A 21,002-nucleotide genomic window follows, 5' to 3' on the forward strand; every position below is an offset into this window, starting at 1 on the left:
AGTATATGTAACATAGTGCAATATTATGCTAAATGTGAATGGTGTAACCAGTAACCCCTCAGGCAAGGGCAGAGATGGGCAATAAATGCTGGCATTGCCAGCGACGCCCACATCCAAAGAAATGCATTAAAAAATTCCGACTGAAAAGTAGGAACTCTCTGTAATATCTTCAGTGGGCAAATAACATCTCAAAGTAATCCATACAGACTTATTAAAAAGTGCAACATTTTCAAAGATTAAAAACTGCCATTTCATAATCTTAAATTAACCTCTGCTTGTGTACGGTATCCAGACAACGGAAGTTAAAACATCAATACACCGGCTATAGTTTCGAACGGCTCCAAAGTGGTTTGCATTGTATTAGCTGATCTACTTACTGAAAGCCCTCAACTTCTTGATGGAGTGTCTGAAACAGACCTGAAATTGATATGCAATTAGGCTTCAGCTGCCAGAACCCTAAACTCTGGAATTCCCTCCCTAAACCTCTCCGCCTCTCCCTCCTCCTTTTAGGCACTCCTTAAAACCTCTTAGGCCAAGCTTTTGATCACCTGTCCTAAAAACTCAATGTGGCTCGGTGTCAGATTTTGTCCGATTACACTCCTGTGAAGCACTTTGGGACCTTTTACTACACTAAAGGTGCTATAGAAATGCAATACAGAGGCATCGAAGCATTAAAGGAGCAATACCTGCATGAAAAATGATTTGGGAAGATGTGAAGATTACGTGTCACAGTGACACCATGTACAAGTGGCACAGTGAAGTATTCCATTCAAGTGTGATGCCCACGCAGTTGAATACCTGCCAGCACTCACTCTGAAGAACAGCACTTGTAGCAGCAAAGCAACAGCATCCCAGTGCTGCCTCTGCCTTCTAAGAATGAAAGAACTTGCATTTAAATAGCACCTTTCGTCACCTCAGAATGTCCCAAAACACTTTACAAGCAACAGATTACTTTTTGAAGTGTAGTCACTGTTGTAATATAGGAAACATGGCAGCTAATTTGCACACAGCAAGTTCCCACAACCTGCAATGTGATAATGGCCAGATGCTTCGATGTAACATTTCATCTGAAAGGCGGTACCTCTGATAGTGCTGCACTCCCTCAGTACAGCACTGGGAAGGTTAGCCTAGAATTGGTGAACCAGTCTCTGGAGTGGGAGTTGAACCCAAAACCTTCGGACTCAGAGGCAATAGTGCTATAAACTGAGGGAGCGAGCGGAACTGTGCTCCTGTCCTAAACTGGATGGAGTCAGAATCATTAAAGTTAGCAAGAAAAATATGGTAAGGCCAAGAGCCACAGCGCAGGGCAGCAGCAAGATTGAAAACAGCAGGAGGGAAGCAGAGGTAAATCAGGTTATTAGGTAAATGCCTACAGCAGATAGACAGAAGGGGAGACTGATGTAGATGAAAAGGTAAAGGGCGTGGCAAAGGGGGAAATAATGACTGAAAAATTGAGAGAAAGTTGAAGGGGGTATTTAGAAAATAGTTTTGGGAAACTACAATTTTGCACTTATACTTCACACATATAATAGTGGTCAACATAATGAACGGGAGAACAAGCTGTGTGCAAGAGAAAACCCATCCTCTTACACATTTTACCTCTTATTTATATTGCGCGTATGTCATGTCTCATCACAGATTTATAAAACACCAAGTACAGATCATATCGTTCAGCAGAACATTTTTTTGGGAAATGCAGGGCTGAAAATGTAACTGACTGCAGGGAAATTGTGACCCTCCCAGGTGGATTGCAAGTGTAAGTCCCATGATGCCAATAAGCTTCCCGCCACCTCTCAAATGCTAAAATGGGAACAATCTCTTTAAGAATCACGAGCCTGTCCAAATCGTGTTGTGTGTTTGGCTTCCATTCACTCATCCATTCCTTTAACAGTGCTGTGCAGACATTGCTAAATGGGTTCTGGAATGTCAACATTGTTGTTATTCTCTCTTAACCGCCATCAAACTTGTGCTTCAGAATTTGGATTGGTTACGAGTTCTTAGTGCACTGCAAATGGTGCAGAGTTATTTACTCCAATCGCATATATATTGTCTTGTTGTGCTTCTCTCTCCTGCTGGTGAAGCTGCCGGTTCTGAGAAATGGGAGACACACAACAGGAGTGTAAAATAAACACCTGTTAAGAGTCATAGAGTGAGTGAGGCAAGTAATTCAATACCATCCCCAATCTCTACTGCAACCCCCCACTTCACCATTCACAAAGTAACAGGCTAGATTTCTACATAAATACCAAGAGGTCACAAGTCAACATCCTAGAGTACAACGTAGGGGATCCTTTGTTAGTTGGGTAGGCATATTCCCATCTTGCTGGGTGGCCCATACACACACTGCCCTCAATATGACTGTCTGAGTCTTTGGTCCCTCACCCAACTGTCCCAATTATTCCACATGTAATCAGACTCATTTGCTAATTGTAACAGATAGTTCAGCGGTTTGCACTCTCACTGCTGAGCCAGATAGTTGTGGTTTCAAGTCCCACTCCAGAGACTTGAGCACAAAAGCCAGACTAGCACTCCCTGTGCATTACTGAGGGCATGCTGAACTGTCAGAGGTGCCATCTGTTGGATGAGGCCCTGCCTGTCCTTTCAGGTGGATGTTGAAGAAACAGTCAGATAAACAGGGCAGTTCTCCCCAGTATCCTGGCCAACATTTAGCCCTCAATCAACGTCATTAAAAGACAGATTATCTGGTCATTATCACATTGCCGTTTGTGGGAGCTTTCTGTGTACAAATTGGCTGCCACATTTCCCTACATTACAACTGTTCATTGGCTACAAAGCACTTTGAGTCTCCCGCAGTCATGAAAGGCGCTATATAAATGCAACTTCTTGCTTTCTTTATATTAATGCACTGTGAAAATAGCACCATCATCCAGGTGGCATTGACTATTAAGATCCAACATCCTGCACCATTGAGTGATCATCGTGGGGCCCACTCATGGATCCTTTCACCATGTGTTATTGGTGACTGCAGGCCATGTATCTTGCCCCAGGCAACATAAACAAAATGGTACAATTTTAAAAAGGGTGCAGAAATAGAGGGGGTGTATGTACACAAATATTTGGAGGTGGCAGGACAAGTTGAGAAAGCTGTTAAAAAAAAAAGTATACAGGATCCTGTGCTTTCCAAATGGACCCCCAAAGTTACGAAAGCAATGACATTATGCTAAACCTTTATAAAACATTAATGAGGCTTCAGATGGAGTATTGTCTCCAATTCTGGGCACCACGCTTTAGGAACACATTCCCACCCTCCACCACCAGCACACAGTGGCAGCAGTGTGTACCATCTACAAGATGCACTGCAGCAACTCGCCAAGGCTTCATCGACAACACCTTCCAAACCAGTGACCTCTACCACCAACAATAACAAGGGCAGCAGTTACATGGGAACACCACCACCTGCAAGTTCCCCTCCAGGTCCCACACCATCCTGACTTAGAAATATATCATTGTTCCTTCACTGTCATTGGGTCAAAATCCTGGAACTCCCTCTCTAACAGCACTGTGGGTGTACCCTACACCACACTACAGAAGAACACAAAACTGCAGTGGTTCAAGAAGGCAGCTCACCACCACCTTCTCAAGGGGCAATTAGGGATGAGAAATAAATGTTGGCCTTGCCAGCGATGCCCACATCCCAAGAATGAATTAAAAAAAAGGATGTTAAGGCCTTGGAGAGGTTGCGGAGGAGATTTACAAGAATGGTACCCGAGATGAGGGGCTTCAGTTATGTGAAGGGACTGCAGAAGCTGGGCTTGTTCTATTTAGAGAAAAGAAGGTTAAGGGGAGATTAAATAGAACTCTTCAAAAATTATGAAGGGTTTTGATACAGGAAATAAGGAGAAACTGTTTCCACTGGCAGGAGGGTCGGTAACCAGAGGATTTAAGATGATTGGCAAAAGAACCAGAAGGGAGATCTGCAAGTTGTTGTGATCTGGAACGCGCTGCCTGAAAGGGCGGTGGAAGCAGATTCAATCATAACTTTCAAAAGAGAATTGGATAAATACTTGAAAAGGAAAAAAAAATGCAGGGCTATGGGGAAAGAGGAGGAGAGTGAGACTGATTGGCTAGCTCTTTCAAAGAGCTGACACAGGCACGATGGGCCAAACGGCAGCCTTCTACGCTACCAGCAAATTTGTCACGGTTGTCCTATAAACCAATCTGATATGAATTCAGAAATTGTGGAGCTCATCTTTTCTCTCTCTCTTATCTCAAATCAGCCTCCAATGGGACTGTGGGAAAGTGGAGGCAAAAAAGTATAGAGGTGAGAAAGAATGATGCACAGACATCAGATTGGTATCATTCGCCTGCAAACAAGGTACATGCTATATGATAGTGGGGTCAGACTGGAGCCTGCTGACCTTTGAGGGTCCATAGAGACTTTCGCGAAATAAATGAATGTGCGGCGGCTGGACATGTCGAGTAGTGATTGGCTGAAGATCACGTCAGTCATTAGCAACTCCATCGCGAGCTTATGGGTCATTGCTGAAAATTGTGAGCCAGTGACTGCCCATCGCTCCAAAGACACCTCCTCACTTCCAGTCACCGCACCCACGCGGGAATATTTCAAATACTCATGAACGCGCTACTAATGACTGACCGTGAACCCCATCCAATCCCCATCTAACATCCCGTCAATGAAAAGTTAGGGATTTATTTCCTGAAAGTTTTTCTCTAAGAAACCTTTTCTATGACCAGAAGCCCACAGAAAATGGATAAAAAGATTTGGCTGTGGCAGTTGAGATGGTCGGAAAATATCTGCTCAAAATATAGAGACTCTAAAGAAGCCGGTTAGGGTCTTTGGACTAGTCTGGAGTTATACCGCAGGCTGTGAGTTTGAATTGATATCTTGCATCAAGTATTATAATCTAGACTGTGGGTCCATGATAAATAATCCATTTGAAAAGTGATCCTTCAACCAAATCACTGATCTATGATAGGGATGAAGCAACAGATACTTGGGACATGCACATTTGAGCAGCCAGTCATAAAGTAGCAGAGACTCGGAGGAGACTGGCTACCAGATCTCACAACATGAAAATAGAGCATGGACAGAAAACCAAATACCACTAAAAAAAAATGCTGGTACAAAATTAGCCTCTGATTGTGAACGCCAATTTGCATTCATATAGCATTCTTAACATAGTAAAACATCCTAAGCGTCTCATTCAATCAGGTGGATGTAAAAGATCCCATGGCACTGTTTTGAAGAGGAGCAGGGGAGTTCTCCCCAGAGTCCTGGCCAATATTTATCCCTCAATCAACACCACTTAAAAAACAGATTATCTGGTCATTATGACACTGCTGTTTGTGGGAGCTTGCTGTGCACAAATCAGCTGCCGCGTTTCCTACATTACAACAATGACAACACATTGAAAAAAGTACTTAATTGGCGGTAAAGCACTTTGGGAGTTGAAAGGCACTTTCAAGCAATCAGATCAAAACAGATCCCCTCCTTTTCCTCCCCTTCCACCCAGTTTGCCTCCTGTTGCTTGCAAGACATCTCTCACCATTAAACCAAAGGCCCCCCCACACAAAGTCAGCAACAGTTCACTTTGATTTAAAAAAACTCAAATATATGGTGTCTTTCGTGCTTCAAATGAAGAAAAATAACACATTACAAGTGGGCCATCACTTCCGGCAATAAAAGCTTAGGTTCATAACTCGTTAAATGTAATAAATAATGAACATTCCAGTGGTTTATGTTGAAATAGGACTCACAAACCTATCAATTTTTATGAGCTCTTCAAAAAGAATCTTTTGTGATTAAGGGGAAAACAGGCAATGGCCCCAGTGAGTAACGCACCATCTGTTATGGTGTTACACTCTACAGATTAGGAAGTCCCCAGATTGGATCCTTTTCTGTGCCAAGTGAACTGAGCCCTCTCAGGTTGGCAGTAGGTTCACTGGCCCTGATCACTACCCCTTGATTCTTGCTGGGAAGTAGACAGGTATGGACATTGGGGAAGGACGCAGTCCTAGTTGGTTTGAGTTCATCACCACACTCTCAGTGGCTGAAGAGCCCATCAGAGCTCACATCTCAGGAATCACTGCTTGAGTGATGTGTCACAGATACTCCATGTACCCATGGAACTGTATCACAGAATGAGAGTAGAGTAAAAGAATTGTGAATTTTTTTATTGTAGTGCTATTAACATTAAATCCACTTTGCATTCCTGTGGGCATGGAAAGTCAAAACTTCTGCTTTTCCCAAAAACCCTAACTCACATTCAAAGAATAAACAGCAACTACTTTCATTTATAGAACGCCTTTTAACACAGTAAAAAGTCCCACGGTGCTTCACAGAAGCGTTATCAAACAAAATTTGACATTGAGCCACATAAGAACATAGATCGGAGCAGGAGGAGGCCATTCTGCCCCTCGAGCCTGCTCTGCCAATCAATAAGATCTTGGCTGAATTTGCACCTCAACTCCACCTTCCCGCTCCATCCCCATATTTCATGATTCTGAGTGTCCAAAAATCGATCGATCTATACTCAACAACTGAACATGGACAGCTCTCCGAGGTAGAGAATTCCAATCATAAGGAAATATTCTGATCAAAAGCTTGGTCAAAGTGGTAGGTTTTCAAGGAGTGCCTTAGAGGAGGGGGGAGAGAGAGAGAGAGAGGTACAGAGGCAGAGAGGTTTAGGAAGGGACTTCCAGAGAGGAAGGTCTTGAAAGCTGGATGTGCAAAAGGTCAGAATTGGAGGAATGCAGAGATCTCACCAACAACACATTTATATAGTGCCTTTAATGTCCCAAGGCACTTCACAGCAGCATTATCAAACAACAGTTGACACTGAGCCACATACAGAGATAGTCGGACAATGACCAAAAGCTTGGTCATAGTGTTAGGATTTAAAGTTGGCGATTATTCGATATAAAAAACAAAACTGAGGTCAACATATTTTGGCCACATCTTTTCCTGTGTAAGACACAATAGCTCACAGATACTAAGAAATAATTTAGCAGAGTCCTCTTCAAGGATTGTAACAGTGGTCTTTCATTTATAGTTAATTTTTGCTATGAATTTCTCCTTCTCAAGACCCTTCATCCTGTTAACTGTTTCCACGTTTTTGGTGTCACTATTGGGAGATTTGCAAAGCAGTTTAGGACTAAAGTATGTTCTTCCCTTAATACCAGCATTCATTCCCCTTGCTTTGAGTCTTCCTACATTATGCACCATTCCTCAGTCAAGGGAACGGGAGGTTGATTGCTCCAATGCCTCTTCAACGCCACTAGTGAAACAGCCGATGAGATGTGAGCAGGAGCAGACTTTTCCCTCTGATTCTCAGCTCTGCACTGCGCCTCAGCAGCAGGTCGAGATCAGCAACTCACTGCAAACTGCGGGCAAGAACTTTTATCTCACCGACAACTTGACACCAGTGAAGCATTAACATGCTGCATAAACCTATTTTTAAAATTCATTTATGGGGATGTGGGTGTCGTTGGCCAAGCCAGTATTTATTGCCCATCCCTAATTGCCCACAAGGTGGTGGTGGTGAGCTGCCTTCGTGAACCGCTGCAGTTCATGTGGGGTAGGTACACCCACAGTGCAGTTCGGAAGGGAGTTCCAGGATTTTGACCCAGCGACAGTGAAGAAACAGTGATATAGTTCCACGTCAGGATGATGTGTGACCTGGAGGGGAACTTGCAGGTGGTGGTGTTCCCATGCATCTGCTGGCCTTGTTCTTCTAGGTGGTAGAGATCACGGGTTTGGAAGGTGCTGTCTAAGGAGCCTTGGTGTGTTGCTGCAGTGCATCTTGTAGATGGTACACACTGCTGCCGCTGTCCATCGGTGGCGGAGGGAGTGAATGTTTGTAGATGGGGTGCCTATCAAGCGGGCTGCTTTGTCCTGGATGATGTCGAGCTTCTTGAGTGTTGGAGCTGCACCCATCCGGGCAAGTGGAGAGTATTCCATCACACTACTGATTTGTGCCTTGTAGATGGTGGACAGGCTTTAGGGAGTCAGGAGGTGAGTAACTGACTGCAGGATTCCTAGCCTCTGACCTGCTCTTGTAGCCACAGTATTTATGTGGCTGGTCCAGTTCAGTTTCTGGTCAATGGTAACCCCCAGGATGTAGATAGTGGCATATTTAGCAATGGTAATGCCATTAAATGCCAAGGGGAGATGGTTAGATTCTCTCTTGTTGGAGATGGTCATTGCCTGGCACTTGTGTGGCACAAATGTTACTTGCCACTTATCAGCCCAAACCTGGATATTGTCTTCGAAGAGGAGAATCTATTGCACATTTTTACAATTATACACCATGCTCACACAATTTTAATTACTAACCCCTTTCCCCAAATAGGGGAAATAAAGGTACTGCCCCTTCCGGTGCACAGTGATATTGTGAAACGATCCCAGGTTCAATTCTTCATCCATTTGGAATTAGCTATATTTGTCAAGTAACACTTGGAATATTACAATTTCCCTCAGAACCCCTGGGTTAGAGAGTGATGGTGGAGAGTGGAATTAACCAGATAAATATTCCTGATTGTTATCCAAAGGCCCTGGCTGGAAATGCGTGTTTATGTGTATTGCTTGAAGATTAAATTGCCTTAGCTGTGATGCTGCCCCCACCATAGCCAACTTGCTTACTGAAACTCAAATGGCCATGTTCACACATTTTTTCTTTTATTCGTTTTTATGGGAAGTGGGCATCACTGGCTCGGCCAGCATTTATTGCCCATTCCTAATTGTCCTTGAACTGAGTTGCTTCAGAGGGCTTTTTTTAAAAAAAAAAAGAGTTAACCACATTACTGTGGGTCTGGAATCAAATGTAGGCCAGACCAGATAAGGATAGCAGATTTCCATCCCTAAAGGGCATGGTTTTTTCAACAATGGATTCATGGTCATCATTAGACTAGCTTTCTTTTTAAATTCCGGATTTATTAATTGAATTCAAATTTCACCATCTGCCATGGTAGGATTCGAACCCACATTCCCAGAGCATTATCCATTAATTGGATTATTAGGCTATTGACATTACCACTATGCCACTGCCTCCCCCATGAAAGTGATCCCTTGGGGAGATGTCAACAAGAGTCAGCGCCAGCAGCAGAGAAAATGTGAGTCACAAAAAATTGCATTTCCTATTTAGCAATCGATTTATTTGGCAGTTAACAACAACTTACGCCTTTAACAACAACTTACGCCTTTAACGTAGTAAAAGCTCCTACGGTGCTTCATTAAGCAAAATCTGACACTGAGCCACATAAGGAGATATTAGAGCAGGCGACCAAAAGCTTAGTCAAAGAGGTAGGTTTTAAGGAGTGTCTTAAAGGAGGAAAGTGGGGTGGAGAGGCAGAGGGGTTGAGGGAGAGAATTCCAGTGCTTTGGCCCAAGGCAGCTGAAGGCACAGCCACCTTATGGTGGAGCAAACTGGGGACATGCAAGAGACCAGAATTGGAGGATTTTATAGATCTTGGCGGTTTCAGAGATAGGGAGGGGCGAGGCCATGGAGAGGTTTGAAAACAAGAACAAGAATTTTAGAAGTTGAGGTGCAGTTGGACCTGGAGTCCAATGTAGGTCAGCAGGTACAGTATATTGTATACAGACAGCAGCATATACTTGGTCTCTATACCGTGATTTCTATAGCATTACTGTGCATGAAACTGATTTGTCTATCATCCAATTTGAAGAACAGTATGTATTTAGTTTTCACTTTTTTGCCTCGCTGAGTTTGATGGATCCAGTGCGATGTTCAGATTCAATTCAGTACAAGACACTGAGTGCACATTTAATCAAGGCTTAATACCATTCCTAGACTAATGTGTCTGAATGTCATTTAATCCCCTCCAAGTCACACACCATCCTAACTTGGAACTATATCGCCGTTCCTTCACTGTCAGAGTCAAAATCCTGGAACTCCCTTCCTAAAAGCACTGCGCGTGTACCAACCTCACATGGACTGCAGCGGGTCAAGAAAGTAGCTCACCACCACCTTCTCAAAGACAATAAATGCTGGCCTTGTCAATGACGCCACATCCCACGAACAAACATTCAAACAAATCTCCTTCACGTATTTATCCAATTCCTTTTTGAAAGTTACTATTGAATCTGCTTCCTCTGCCCTTGCAGGCAACGCGTTCCAGATCACAACAACTCACTGTGTAAAAAAAATGTGACCTCATCGCCCTCTGGCTCTTTCACCAATGCCTTAAATGTGTGCCCCCTGTTGTTACCAACCTTCCTAATTTTGAGGCGATAGACCTTGTTCGTGTAGTGGCAATTGCTGGCAGACATGGAATGCCACCTGTACTCCTGGCTTTTCAAAAGGGATCTTGCTGCATAGAATCAGAGGACTGATGGATTTTGAAAATGTAAAAGGACTCGTTTCCATTCTTTGTATAAAATGACGTCAGGAAAATAAACACCTGCTTTATTATCTTGACTCTATAGACCTTAATGTGTATTTTGACCATCTCCTGAGGTGATATTCCACACTGATGAAAACAAGTATTACACACACTGCTCTCACAACACCATGGGGCAGTCAGCCAAAGGAAGTATTAACTCTTAACTCAATTATGTGCAAGAAATGGAGATGTTGCACGAGCTGTAATCATCCATCATCTAACTTATGTCCTGGGCAGGTGCCTTGGTAAACTTGCAATAATTGTGTCACAATTGTTCATTTTTCCAACTTTCTTAATCTTCCCTCTCCTCCTCTTGAAGAAACAGATTCTAGCAGTTCAGAAAGCACTAGCAACCTATTGCCGATCCACAATGCCTCGATTTTAAAACTCTCATCCTTGTCTTCAAATCCCTCCATGACCTCGCCCCTCCCTATCTCTGTAACCTCTTTCAACCCCACCACCCTCTGCGATATCTGCGCTCCTCCATATCTGGCCTCTTGAGCATCCCCCAAATTGAATCACTCCACCACTGGCGGCCGTGCCTTCAGCTGCCAAGGCCCTAAGCTCTGCAATTCCCTCCCTAAACCTCTCTCTCCTCATTTAAGAGGCTCCTTAAAACTCCTCTCTTTGACCAAGCTTTTAGTCACCTGTCCCGATACCTTCTCATGTGGCTCAGTGCCAAAATTTGTTGGATAATGCTCCTGTGAAGTGCCTCGAGATATTTTACTGCAATAAAGGGGCTATATAAATGCAAGTTGGTGTTGTTTTGTATTTTGCGATTTTTTTGCACGTCAACGCAGACAAGGACTGTGAGCAGGCTAATAAAGCACGTAGATCACCACAGCCAAGTCAGACATCCACACTAAGAAACACTTGCATTTCTGTAGCATCTTTCACAACATCAGGGTATCCCAGTGAAGTACTTTTGAAAGGTCATCATTGCTGTGATGTAGGAAACGTGACATGTTTGTGCACAGCAAGATCCAACAAACTGCAATATGATAATGACCAGATAATCTGTTTTTTTTAAAGTGATGTTGGTCATGGGATAAATATCAGCTAAAACACTGGGAATAACTCCCCTGCTTTTCTTTGAGATTGTGCCACGGGATCTTTTACATTAATCTGAGGGGGCAGAAAGGGCCTCAGTTTAACCTCTCAACTGAAAGATGGCCCCTCTGACAGTGCAGTACTCCCACTGTACTGCACTGTTAGACTTTTAAGGAGAACCTGGTGCAGAGCCCATCAGTTTTGGGAACCTAGGGGTACTGATGCCTACTCTTGCTACTTTTTGTTATGTTCTTAATTGTAGAGGTCAACTAACAACACAGACTGAGCTCAAACCAGAGACCTACTTGTCTTAATGACTCAATTCCATATGTTCTGGTGAATTTACCCACTGAGCTATTTGAAGAGTGAAACAACAGACACAAATGCAATAAAAATCACCTCATGAATTTTGCAGTAGACGTATTTTTTTTTTAATGTGGTCGTGATCTCAAATCAGCTTTTTGATAGTATTGACCTCACAGTTAATGACATTCTTGAGACTCCTTTATAAAATTTCTTGCCTAGTTGTCACTTTTTGTAGCTGCCATTCTCTATTTCAAATTGAATATCTTCCATTATTGTTGCTTTATGTGATTAATGCCCATTGCAAAATCAGCAAGATTAGCTTATTAGGAGGTTTATTGTACTTCTGGGAAACTTATTTTTTATTTATTTATTTAGAGATACAGCACTGAAACAGGCCTTTCGGCCCACCGAGTCTGTGCCGACCATCAACCACCCATTTATACTAATCCTACACTAATCCCATATTCCTACCACATCCCCACCTTCCCTATATTCCCCTACCACCTACCTATACTAGGGGCAATTTATAATGGCCAATTTACCTATCAACCTGCAAGTCTTTGGCTGTGGGAGGAAACCGGAGCACCCGGCGAAAACCCAGGTGGTCACAGGGAGAACTTGCGAACTCCGCACAGACAGTACCCAGAACTGAACCCGGGTCGCTGGAGCTGTGAGGCTGCGGTGCTAACCACTGCGCCTTTAGCAATAAATCCAGAAATGTACTATTATTAATACAGTATACTCTGCTTGCTAAGAAAATTGTGGTGGGACATTTAAAATAAGACGTTAATAATCCCTGCGCAATATCTGGAGACGTATTTTTATGTCAAGCTGTGCACAAGAAATGCCCATAAAAGGCATAGCTTATGCAGGTGATAGTAACTACCCAGATAGACTCAACGAGTTGGGTCTCTATACTTCAGAGAAGCATAGACTTGGGAGTGATTTGATCGAGGTTTATAAAATTATGAAGGGACTAGATTGTGTTTACGTGACCAATTATTTCAACTGGATAGGTTTAGCGGGGCCCAGGGGTTTTGTTTACAAGCTACATAGAATGTACAGCACAGAAACAGGCCACTAGGCCAATGGGTCCATGTGTTTTATGCTGCACACGTGCATCTTCCCACCCTACATCATCTCCCCCCATCAACATATCCGTCTATTCCTTTTTCCCTCATGTGTTTATCCAGCTTCCCCTTAAATGCACCTATCCGTTATGAGATTCGATAGTCATAGAGTCGTACAGCATAGAAGCAGGCCCTTCGGCCCACCGCGTCCATAATGCCTATTAATTCCATATCCCTCTATGCCTTGCTCATTCAAGTACCTGTCGAGATGTCGCTTAAATGTCGCTACTGTTCCTGCCTCCACCACCTCCTCAGGCAGCTCATTCCACATACCCACTATTCTTTGTGTGAAAAATTTACCCCTTTGATCCCCTTTAAACCTCCTCCCTCTCACCTTAAATCTATGCCCTCTAGTTTTAGTCACCCCTACATGGGAAACAGACTCTGGCTATCTACCCTATCTATGCCTCTCATAATTTTATATACCTCTATCATGTCCCCTCTCAGCCTCCTTCGCTCCAGGGAAAACAGACCCAGCCTATCCAAGCTCTCTTTATAACTCAAACCCTCCAAACCAGGCACCAGGTTATGTTAGTAATCCTGAGACACGAGTTCAAATAGCAGCTGGAAAACTTAAATTCATTGAATTAAATAAATTTGGAACAAAAAGCTAGTATCAGTAATGGTGAACATGAAACTACCAAATTGTTATAATTCTGGTTCATTAATGTCCTTCAGGGAAGGGAATCCGCCATCCTTACCTAATCTGTCCTACATGTAGCTGCAGGCCCACAGCAATGTGGCTGACTGTTAACTGCCCTCTGAAATGGTCACCACCTTCTCAAGGACAATTAGAGATGGGTAATAAATGCTGGCCTTGCCAGTGACGCCCACATCCTATGAATAAAAAAAAGGGCTATTTGCCTCCCTGGGGTAGCAAGTTTGGCCTTCTGCCCACTCTGTGTAAAGAAAGAAGTTTCTCCTGAATTCCCTGTTGGATTTGGTGATGACTATCTTACATTTATGGCCCCTAGTTTTGGTCTCTCCCACAAGTGGAAACATCTTCTCTTACATCTACCCTATCAAACCATTTTATACTCTTAAAGACCTCTATCAGGTCACCCCTCTGCCTTCTCTTTTCTAGAGATGATAACCCAAGCCTGATGGTGCAAAAAAAGATTTACAAGGAAGATACCAGAACTGAGAGGATATACCTTTCTCCAGTGCCCCTATTTCCCTTTTATAAATGGAAAGCAGAACTGTGCATAGAACTTCAAAGTGTGGTAAGACCAAGGTTTGATACAAGTTTAACATAACTTCTGTGCTTTTCAATTCTCTCCATCTAGAAATGACTCCCAATGCTTTGTCTGCTTTTTTTTTTAGGGTCTTATTAACCCGTGTGGCTATTTTTAGTTACTCCAAGGGCAGTTAAGTGGATCATCTCTGCAGAGAAGAGTGGACCTGTGTTACAGGTTGTCAGCTCATGCATTGAATGGTGATTCACTGTATTCCCTCAAGAGAGTGGGAGCCATTTCTGGTTGGGGTGGAGATCGTACAAGAAGTGCAGTAATGTAAATCAGACCCAATGTGATCGCCTGCACTAGCTTTGATCACCTAAGGGAATTGGGGTAGAATTTTCCAGTTCTTCCCCCACCGGCCTTGGTTTCAATCTGCTCTTTCCATTTCTTCCAGAAGGTCACATGGCTCCAGGCGGGGGATGGGGAGTATCTGATATACTCGGCCTCACAACTGTGTGGAAATGAAGTAGACAGACCACTGGGTCATTTCCAGTCCTTTGTTTTTGTGCGCCTGTAGGTGCATTTAATGCTATATTCCACCCCCCCCCCCCCCCCCCACTCCCACTGATGCAATTATATTTTGTCCTCCTCCTCTGAGTTAGGGGGTTGTGGGTTCAAACTCTTGAGCAGGAAAATCCAGGCTGACAATCCCAGTGCAGTACTGAGGGAGTGCTGCACTATCAGAGGTGCCACCTTTCAGATGAGGCATTAAGTCCCGTTTGGTGCCTCAGGTGGATGGAAAGATCCCATGCATTATTTCGAAGAAGAGCAGGGGAGTTCTCCCCAGTGTCCGAGCCAATATTTATCCCTCAACCAACATCACAAAGGCAGAGCATCTGGTCATTATTTCATTGCTGTCTGTGGGTTCTTGCTGTGTGCAAATGGGCTTCTGTGTTTCCTACATTAAAACAGTGACTACACTTCAAAAGTACTTCATTGGCAGTGAATTGCTTTGGGATATCCAGAGGTTGTGAAAGGTGCTATATAAATGCAAGTCTTTTTGCTGGACTCTAGTGTGGTTCTGATGTAAATAATGTGCGTCATTCTTAAGTACAAATGCTAGGTCAACTTTTGAAATCACATGGTTGATTCAGAACCTTTTTATGCTGTAATTCATTCATTTTATTTGTTAGCTGTGCTTCAACAGGTAAGTGAAGTTGGTACAGAGCAAGGCAAGTTCATTCTTCCAGTACTTGTCTAGTGTTTAGGAAAGATTGAGGAGCAAAATTACAACAGGCACTTAGAATAGTCATTTAAAACAAACAAGTCTGATAGAAACACGGAAATATATAGCAGATCTATCTGTAGTTGTAAATGGAGGACACAGATTAATCATTTAATTTAGACCTTAAGTCAGAGCAGAGTTAAAAGACCTACATCTCAGACCTGTTAGGCCCATTATGTGCTTCCAAGAATTTCTGTTATTTCACATCTTACTAAGGTATGTAACCAACAAGTTGCATTTACATAGTGCCTTTAAAATAGCAAAATGTCCCAAGGCACTTCACAGGAGCATAATCAGACAAAATGTGACACTGAACCACATAAGGACGCATTAGTACAGGTGACCTAAAGCTTGGCCAAAGAGGTACGTTTTAAAGAACATGTTAAAGGAGGAGAGAAAGTTGGAGAGACAGAGGTTTAGGGAGGGAATTCCAGAGCTTAGGGCCCAGGCAGCTGAAGACATGGCCGCCAATGTTGGAGCAGATGAAAATCAAGGATGTGCAGGAAGCCAAAATTGGAGGAGTGCAGAAATCTCAGAGGATTGCAAAGGCTGGAGGAGGGTCCAGAGATAGGGAGGGGCAAGGCCATAGCGGGATTAGAAAACAAGGATGAGAATTTTTAAAACTGAGGCGTTGCTGGACCAGGAGCCAATGTAGATCAGTGAGTACAGAGGTGATGGTGAATGGGATTTGATGCGAGTTAGAATACAGTCATGCAGGCCTCCACCTGCCAAGAATGAGGCACATTAATTTTGCCACATGGACATTAAATTTCAAATTGTTGCTGGGAAGAAGAGAAGGCCTGTGACAAGGGGTTGCCAGGCCCCTGACTGGAAAGACATTTTTGCATATTAACAGACAGTGTTTGTAGACAAAGGAGCTATCCCCTGCTCCAATACAATCCACAAACAGACGTGGTCAAACCAGTTAGTCACATGACCAACCTGCTTGGCAGTCTGGGTTTTTTCCTGAATTGTACAATTTGAACTGAGAGCCTGCTGAGAAAACTGTTTGCTCCTGGATTGAAAAGAACTCTCCTGGCTGGCTCGCCACAGCCTCTCCTGTCTGCTTCCATCTCTTTCTCACAGAACTCTAAAACCCACTGAAGACACATGAACCCCAAGAGAGAAAAGTCTCCTACAGTGAACAAGGTTTAAGAAGAATACTGGGCCCCAACGAAAAGCAAGGTCTATCTACAATCAAGGACTCTACAGTGAGCTTGAAGAACCGTAACAACAACTCTTCAGATATTGCCTCAAACTTTTCCACTTTATTTTTCTTCTGCTCTTTCTGTCCCTATCTGCATGTGTGTATCAAGTATGCAAGCTAGTGTGGGCGCATCGTGTATCTGCAGGCGTTAATCGAATTGGAGTTTAAGTTTAATAAATTTCGCTTTTCATCTTGAAAGAAAATTGGTGAACAAGGATTCACCAAGGGGGAGCTAAAAACACGGTGTGTTTAAAATTAAACCCTGTTACAGTAAGACCAGGTGAAGGCCGAGTGGGAAAACTAGTCGGAACAATACAGATAGCAGAGTTTTGGATGAACTCAAATTCCTCATAGTTTTAAACTGCTTTCACTTCCTGTCAATGAATACAGTAAAAACATACAAGGAAGGGTGCTAGATGTGCTGTTAACATTCAGAATGAATTGGAAAACTCCAAGTCATATTGTTTTGTGGAACTGAAATCAGACATATCGAAGCGTCCACTTGGTATTAAGGTATTCTGCTAAATTTTAAGAGGCTGCTGTAATTTTGTTCTGCGATCTTTGCTAAACACTGCACAAGCACTGGGAAAACTTGCTTTGCTTTGTACCAACTTCACTTATGTAATAATATGACTAAATTACAGTAACGTTAGGCTCCGAATCCACCATGTGATTTCAAAAGTTGAGGTAACATATGTACTTAAGGATTAGGCACATTATTTGCATTGGAAGTCCATCAGAACTCCAACAGAGACCCAAGAAAAAAATAATAATTGCACCAGTGGGGGAAGAAAGCAACAAATACAGTCAACAATTGGCACATGATTTTTATGAATTTTTTGTACACTTCCACGTCAACAGATGCCTCTAACTGTTTGCAAAAACTGCACAGGGCATGTTCCCAGGCAAAAAACATTGTCTGTCCAGAGCTATGAGTTGTCAGCTGTTGCTCAGTGGGCAGCACTCTTGTGTTTGAGTTAGAATGTTCTGGGTTTGAGTCTGACTCCAGAGACATAAGCACAGGAGTCAAGGCTGACACACGCAGTACTGAGAGGGAGTGCTACACTGTTGGAGGTGCCATTCTTTTGGGATGAGATACTCAAATGAGGTCCTCTCAGCTGAATGTAAAATATCCCATAGCGCTATCTCAAAGAAGTTCTCCCCTGCGTCCTGGCCAATATTTATCCCGCAACCAACATCACAAAAAATATTGCTGTTTGTGGGATCTTGCTGTGCACGAATGGGCTGCCATGTTTCCCACAGTTCAACAGTAACTACACTTGCAGAAAAACTGACTTGACTATGAAACTCTTTAAAACGTCCAGATGGTGGTGAAAGGCACTATAGAAATGAAAGTTTGTTTTTGATTATATGGCCTGGTCGGCTGATCTCTCTGGCTTAGTTCTCTCGTGCTGGTTCCTCTGGATTTACATCTTGCTGGATCTCCCCATGAGATCTAACCTGCTTTCTACTGGGTCGGTTCAAGCGCAGTTTACAGCCTGTTTGCTTTTGCCTCCATTAAAAAGAACCAGGGCGAACGTTTTGTCTATTTCTTTTTAAAGACACTGGAAACTGATTAAAGTGCCAGAGAGACCCAATTGGACGTGAAAACGTCCTCAATCCTTTAAACATTTGCACGAATAATCAACCTCATTCGCAATGAAACCTGATCCCTAAAAAGGAGGTAGAAATTTTTAACCACGAACGCTTGGAACTGGGAGAAAATGTTTATATTCAAAATTTTTTTTTAAACTTCTGCGTTAGTTTCCTGGAACTTCAATTACTCATTTAAAAAAAAATCGGGAATAGAAATGAAACAATCCCTAACCTCCAGCTCAACACGAGAAGGAGCAAAGGTAAAGAGTGGAGCTTTTTTGCACCAGTCAGGGCCGAAACAAAAAGAATTGTTGCGAGGTTTGTTCTCTAGATGCTGGGAGTAAATGGAGAGGGAGAGGGACATCCAACACTCTCCGCTGTGTGCTCACCTCCAGACCTATCATTCAGACTCAGTTACCCCCACCCTGAGCCCCAGCTCCCACTCACACCCCCCCCCCCCCCCCCCCCAACAAGTCTCGATCCGAGAGTGTATGATTCATTCCTGCTTCCCAACCCCCGCGGAGCAAATCCAACCTCACCTCGGCGATTGCAACCCTTTCCTCGCCTTCGCTGGCTCCCTTTCGCCGTCCCCTGCAAAGACTGGAAGATGCTGTTGGGGGAAGAGAGGAGAGTCGAGACTTCCCTGCTCAGACCCGGCAAGGATGGCTCCAGGTGTTTCACAGAGTGGAGAAGAAGGAGGAAGACGGGCTCCGGGTCGCCATATCCCAACTGCTGGGAAATGTGAGCTTCACATTTGCAAATTGAATGTGTGCTTTGATAAACAGCGCCATCCCTACCGGACCTGGAACAGCAGAAGCGCCGCCCAGAGCAATAACCCAACTTACCAGTCAATAGAGGAATATTCAGGCATAGGGTCAACCCCAAAGGCACCTCATGAGGACTGAGATCCAGGAAGAGTAGTGATTGGAGAGTATGCAAGGTGAATTGGACTCAATGAGGGTGGAAGATAGCAAACCGAATTACAATTTCAAAGAACTACTGAATTAGTTTGAATTTACTTGACTTTTTTTAAAGAAACCTTGGTATCACATTTGACCCTGAGATGAGCTTCCGACCTCATTCATGCCATCACTAAGACCGCCTATTTCCACTTCTGTAACATCTCCCAGCCATCTCAGCTCATCTGCTGCTGAAACCCTCATTCATGCCTTTGTTACCTCTAGTCTTAAGTATTCCAACACACTCCAGTCTCCCACATTCAACTCTCTGTAAACTTGAGGTCATCCAAGACTCTGCTGCCCCTGTTTTAACTCGCACTCAGTCCTGTTCCCCTATCACCTCTGTGCTCACTGACCTACATTGGCTCCCAGTCAAGCAACGTCAATTTAAAAATTCTCATCCTCATTTTCAAATCCATCCCTCGCCCCTGCCTATCTCTGGAATCTCCACCAGCCCCGCAATCGTCCAAGGTTTCTGTGCTCCTCTAATTCTGGCCTCTTGAGTATCGCTGATGTTAATGGCTCCACCATTAGTGGCTGTGCCTTCAGTTGCCTGTGCCCCTGGAATACCCTCCCTACACCTCTCCACCTCACTTTCCTCCTTTAAGACAATTCCTTAAAACCTACCTCTTTGACCAAGCTTAATGCTCCTGTAAAGCACCTTGGGACATTTTATTATGTTTAGTGTGCTATATAAATATAACCTGTTGTTGCCTCTCCCAAGAGGTTACATGGGAAGTGTCTGGTTAGGATGCTCCAGCTATCATGGGATGCAGGACAGGCTTTGACGAACCAGCTGCTCTTTTCCTCCTCCTGAATTTCCGATGTTGGAATCTCTCCGATTTGGTTGCTCATAGGAGGCGGCATTGTCTTATAGACAGAAAAACGTGCATTTATATAGCACCTTTTCACGGCCTCAGGATGCCTCAAAGCGCTTTGTAGTCAACGAAACTCTTTTGAAGTGCAGTCACTGTTGTAATTTAGGAAATGTGGCAGCCAATTTGAGCACAGGAAGCTCCCACAAACAGCAATGTGATAATAACCAGATAATCTGTTTTTGTGATGTTGGTTGAGGGATAAATTTATGCCCTGCTTTCAAAATAATGCCATAGTATCTTTTACATCCACGTAAGTGTGGTTACGCAGGGTCTCAGTTTAACATCTCATCTGAGAGGTGGCACAGCACTACCTCTGTACTGGAACATCAGGCTCAAGTCTTGGAATGAGACCTGAACCCACAGCCTTTTCGGTCAGAGGCACAAATGCTACCAACTGAGCCACAGTTGACACTTAAGGAGCTGTGTGACAGAAAGTATGTCACATAATAGAAAGAATTGTATAGTAATTACTAAACACTGGTTCAGCTGACAGGAATTGAGTCGTGGTAAACTCCTGTGGAAATGAATTAATCTGAGCCGGTCAGTGCCAATTTCCAAAAGACAGATGGTGCTTAACCAACCTTGTAGAAATAACAGAAAGAAATCATAGAAGCACAAAAGAAGGCCATTCAGCCCATTGTGCCTGTATTGGCTCTTTGAAAGCTATCCAATCAGTTCCACTCCCCCTACTCTTTCCCCACAACCCTGCAAATGAATCCTCTTCAAGTACATGTCCAATTGCCTTTTGAAAATGCCTTTGGAATCAGATTCCATCACCCTTTCAGGTAACGTGTTCTACATCTTAATAAGCTTCTGTGTGAAAGAAATCTATTTCCTCTCTAGTACTTTTGCCAATAATCTTTATATCTATGACCTCTGGTTACATTCCAGAGGAAAGATTCTCCCTACTTGCTCTATCAAAACCCCTCATAATTCTGAATAACTATTAAATCTCCCCTTAACCCTCTTGCTCAAAGGAAAATAATTACAGCTTCTCTGTAATTTACAGACTGGAATACGGTGAGGGGTA

General features: G+C 43.4%; 1 protein-coding gene across 2 annotated transcripts in view; it reads right to left on the reverse strand.

The window, feature by feature from the left end:
- Positions 1 to 18,914, reverse strand: part of farp1 (FERM, RhoGEF (ARHGEF) and pleckstrin domain protein 1 (chondrocyte-derived)) — a 274,704-nt gene extending 255,790 nt beyond the window's left edge. For both annotated transcript variants that reach the window (XM_068034256.1, XM_068034255.1), the window contains exon 1: positions 18,675 to 18,914. The gene's annotated coding sequence lies outside the window, so the exon portion shown is untranslated. The remainder of the gene's footprint in view (positions 1 to 18,674) is intronic.
- Positions 18,915 to 21,002: the final 2,088 nt, after the last annotated feature.

The sequence above is a fragment of the Heterodontus francisci genome, chromosome 6, assembly GCF_036365525.1.
Source record: "Heterodontus francisci isolate sHetFra1 chromosome 6, sHetFra1.hap1, whole genome shotgun sequence".
Lineage (NCBI taxonomy): Eukaryota > Metazoa > Chordata > Chondrichthyes > Heterodontiformes > Heterodontidae > Heterodontus > Heterodontus francisci.